Source organism: Nansenia antarctica, assembly GCF_963989245.1.
Source record: "Nansenia antarctica genome assembly, chromosome: 3".
Lineage (NCBI taxonomy): Eukaryota > Metazoa > Chordata > Actinopteri > Argentiniformes > Microstomatidae > Nansenia > Nansenia antarctica.
Window position 1 is genome coordinate 35,588,736 of NC_137688.1, and position 5,000 is coordinate 35,593,735.

General features: G+C 45.5%; 1 protein-coding gene across 1 annotated transcript in view; it reads right to left on the reverse strand.

Moving 5' to 3' along the window:
- LOC308154039 (transmembrane protein 163a-like) overlaps positions 1–5,000 on the reverse strand; it is a gene marked incomplete at both ends in the record, with an annotated part of 25,572 nt that overhangs the window by 14,863 nt on the left and 5,709 nt on the right. The window lies entirely within an intron of this gene.

Below are 5,000 nucleotides of genomic sequence, written 5' to 3' on the forward strand. Positions count from 1 at the left end.
TGTCTGACTGTCTGTCTGACTTAAATGTAAATGTAAGGCAATAACACTACTATCCACTTGGTCTAGTCTAGTGAGACATTGTTGGTGTTTTTATTTGGTCGAATGTCTCACAATGGTGTAGTTAATAATGTGTACTTTATGTCGAAGCACAAGGCTGTTTCTTTTTGCAGTGCAGTTGGGCATTGGGAGATCCAACCCAGTAAATCAGATTTCTCCAGAAGCACATAGGGTCAGGGGTGTGACTGGGAGCAGGATATTGATTCAGAGCTCTGCTGTTTACCCAGACTTGAACTCCGGCAGGTGATTTCATTCTCCACAGAGTGCTGTATCATTGACCCTAAGTTGGGAAAGATGTTTGTGGCGTAGCCACTGGGTATTATGTACATATTATGTTGGTTTCTTCTTCCTCTACAGTGCATTTATAACTGCAAAAGTGCATTTTAACTCACCAACTGCCAAAGAATTTCCGGAACACTCACCACCTAGAGTGCCAAGTGTTGTTTGTGGTATCTACCTAGCAACAACACTTTGATTGGCTATAAAATGAAGCATCATCATTTATGGGGCGAATAAAGTCGCCTTTGGCACTCTCGAATTTGGGCAACTTTATTAATTAGTTAATGACCGTACGTGATCAGCGGGTTCCTTAGCCTGGATGTAATAACTGGTGTTGGTCGTGCTGGCTTGACAAGTGTCATGGTGGATGGATGATTACTCCCCCTCTCCCCCTCTCCCCCTCTCCTCCTCTCTGTCTAAAGGGTCAGCCAGAGTGACAGACACATCAGCGCTGTCACTCACTCACTCTCTCTCTCTCTCTCTCTCTCTCTCCCTCCCTGTCCCTGATCTCATCACACAGGGAACATGTCATTCATCCTACACAGACAAACGTCCAGATATTTAATTATTTCTATTTAAATGATCCCTGTGAGACCCTTTTGCACCACAGCTGACAACTACCCACTCCCACTCCCACTCCCTCCTATCAACATCACAAATGGCTCCACAGAACTATCTGGAACGATTAACAATAGGCCGCGAAAAATATTCGCAGTAGTATTTTATGTGATGTGATGATTGATTACATTATTATATTTTTTTTTGCATGTTTAGGGCATTTCTGCTTTATTGGGGAGAGAAACAGAAGAGATGGAAGAGGAAAGATGGGTGAGAGAGGAGGGATGACATGCAGGACATGCATGTCGAGGGTCGGATAGGCGCATTAGATTAAATAAGATTGTTAGCACAATGTAATGCCAGTAATAAAAGCGTCAGCTAAATGGCTTATATATTATTATTATATTACAGGCATACAACTGAGAGAGTACAGTGTTACCTATTATCAGAGGGTCATATATTGACTCTCTATCTGTCTACAATTGATTGTCATGGTTATACATACTCAGCATGATTCCAAAAAACTGCTGATAAAACAACACGTGCTTCGGGTTTGAAAATAGGCAGCGCCATATTTATTATATATAATATATATATTATATATTATTATTTTTTCAGCTGCTAAATGGATCACAAATCTTGTCTTCAGTAAACCTACTTCTATTTCCGTAATGTACCCCTCTCTCTCTCTCTCTCTCTCTCTGTCTCTCTCTCTCTCTGTCTCTCTGTCTCTCTCTCTCTGTCTCTCTCTCTCTCTCTGTCTCTCTCTCTCTCTCTGTCTCTCTCTCTCTCTCTCACTCTCTCTCTCTCTCTTTGTCTCTCTCTCTCTCACTCTCTGTCTCTCTGTCTCTCTCTCTCACTCTCTGTCTCTCTCTGTCTCTCTGTCTCTCTGTCTCTCTCTCTGTCTCTCTCTCTCTCTCACTCTCTGTCTCTCTCTCTCACTCTCTGTCTCTCTGTCTCTCTCTCTCTCTCTCTCTCTCTCTCTCTCTCTCTGTCTCTCTGTCTCTCTGTCTCTCTCTCTCTGTCTCTCTCTCTCTCTCAGGCAAGTTCCCTCTAACTGACATGCCATTTCCCCCTGTAATGATCCTTCCCACTGTTCGGCACAGTAAAGCCTCTTATAGTGTTTAATAATTCAGACCCTGTGTGAGGGAGGGGGGGGCGCGGTGTGTGGGCAAGGGGGCATCTCTCTCAATGTGCTGCTGTGCCTATAGCTTCCATAGAGATGTGTTTCAAATAACAAAACATTTCAAGCGGTGTGTGCAATCTGTAGGGTCTGCATTCTATCCCGACCTTACGTCCCTATACTGTAGCTCTCCATCTACTGGATATACCACTGGGAAATAAAGCTCCTTGCCCCTGTCCTGTGCCCTTTCTTCTAAGCCTCTCTACCTCCCTCCCTCCCTCCCTCTCTCCCTCCATCCCTCCCTCCCTCCCTCCGCCTGCTCCTCCTGTGCCTGTTGTTAGTGCAAAATATCAATAAAGGCAGCCTGTTTCGTTTCAAGATGTATAAGAAAAAGATATTTAATATTCTTCTGCAGAAGGAGGAAGTTTACAGGTTCGTCAGACGCATCTGAAGATTCAAAGTTCCTCGTAAAGTCTCGATCATTCATTTCATCTCAGTATTTATGCCCTCAGGTAACAAGTCCGCCCTCGGTTGAGTTCTAAACCAATCATTAACAAGGGGTGTGGATCTGTACATGAGGAAGATGATGGGGATGAAGGTTAGGGGGGAAACTGACCCTCCCTTCCTTACAGTATTACAAAAGTGAGGAGTGGGACCATAGGGTGAACAATGCCGGGCAATCACTCTGGTGTGACTCAGCATTGTTCTGGCTTTCTAGGGTCGGATACAGACAAAAGGGTAATTGCATATATTCAAATGTATGGAGAAAAACAGGTTTCATTGTGAGCTTACAACAGGAAATCAGTTTCTATAGGTTTCACTAGACATTCAATTTACTGTTGTGTTTGAACCTTAAATGTAGAAAAATGTCTAGTTGCATATAATAATTTTCTCTTACACTGTGGAAACAGCGGAGGGTGAGGCCCCCCTCTCCTCCTCTCACTCTGCAAACGCACCTCCTCTCTCTCCCACTCTTATTTTTAGACTGCAGACTCTTTAGGGGGAGCGCTTTGGCTTTTAGATGCACACAGTTCTGAATGTATAAATATGGGATGAATCTCTCTCTCGCTCTCTCTCTCTCTCTCTCTCTCTCTCTCTCTCTCTCAAAAACACACACACACACATGTGCTTTTGCATGGGTGTGCGTGCATGCACACACACACAAAACACACACACACAAACACAGTGAAGTGGAATACTTGAACTTGGGGAGCAAGATACACAGTGTTGAGCAAACAATGCACAATACATGGTGTTCCCTTCTCTCTCGCTCTCTCTCTCTCACTCCCTCTCTCTCTCTCTTTCTCTCTCTCCCACTTTCTCTTTCTCTCTTTCTTCTCTGTCTCTCCATCTCTCTCCTTCTCTCTCTCTCTCTCTTGCACTCACAAGCACACATATATACACACACACACACACACACACACACACACAGTATGATTAGCATTCAGTGTGTGCCTCTAGGCTGTGGGCTGTGTGCTGCCATCCCTCCCTCTGCCACCACCACCACCTAGACTAACAGCGTGGGAGCACGTCCATGCAACAATACGGTAGACAGACACATCCTCTTCTGGGGAAAACGGCTGGTATTTCACTAACCACGCACGTCAAAGCATTTGGAGATAGACTTATACTGGACAAAAAATTGCATCTAGCATTATCCGGTTGGCACATTTCCCAGTAGTTACAATTCACAATGCCCAGAAACGCTACGACTGAAAAGAACTGAAAATGTCCCGCCGGTATTAAAACCTTCTGCTTCATGTGAGATATTTTGGAAATATAGAAAGTGCCATGAACTGAAGTGCCATGTCGTGTCTAGTGAGGCTGTAGTGAGGTTGTAGTGAGGTTGTAGTGAGGTTGTAGTGAGGTTGTAGTGAGGCTGTAGAGGCTGTAGAGAGGCTGTAGAGGCTGTAGAGAGGCTGTAGAGAGGCTGTAGAGAGGCTGTAGTGTAGAGAGGCTGTAGAGAGGCTGTAGAGAGGCTGTAGAGGCTGTAGAGAGGATGTAGAGAGGCTGTAGAGAGGATGTAGAGAGGCTGTAGAGGCTGTAGTGTAGAGAGGCTGTAGTGTAGAGAGGCTGTAGAGGCTGTATAGAGGCTGTAGAGAGGCTGTAGAGGCTGTATAGAGGCTGTATAGAGGCTGTAGAGAGGCTGGAGAGAGGCTGTAGAGAGAGGCTGTAGAGAGATTGTAGAGAGGCTGTAGAGAGGCTGTAGAGAGGCTGGGAGGCTGTAGAGAGGATGTAGAGAGGCTATAGAGAGGCTGTAGAGAGGCTGTAGACAGGCTGTAGAGAGGCTGTAGAGAGGCTGTAGTGTAGAGAGGCTGTAGAGAGGCTGTAGAGAGGCTGTAGAGAGGCTGTAGAGGCTGAGGAGGCTGTAGAGGCTGTAGAGAGGCTGTAGAGAGTAGAGGCTGTAGTGTAGAGAGGCTGTAGTGTAGAGAGGCTGTAGTGTATTGAGACTGTGAGTGTGTAACAGCCCTCAGATCTGACTGAAGCCCGGCAAAAAGGGCAGGATGAGAGACACACTGCCTAGAGAAAGGGGGGGCTGTGAAAAACACAACTTGTCAAAACTTCATAATGAGAATTGGGTTCCAGAGATCAAAGCTGCTCGTATGCACATAGAACCTTACCTAACCTAACACCGTGGGATGAGAGGGAAATGGAGAGGTGGGTGGGTGTGGTGTTTTTTTCAACATCAATGTTTGGTGAATATCACCCAGATGTTGACATAGTACCACAGTGTCATCATGTGTAACAATAGCGTTGTCTTTGTTATCTTATGCGAACACCTTACACAAGTCTACACAACGAACGACACAACGATCTCCACAGATTTAATGATGTGTTTCCTGTGCTGCAGCAGTACAAAACAGCATTGAAATAAAAGGTCGACATTAGATTCGCTTGGAAAGGGTGGAAATCTCCTCTGGTCTGGGCGGCTCCCTCCTCGCTCGTTCATTAGGGAGAGAGTCGTGCACGTCGACTGGCCTCG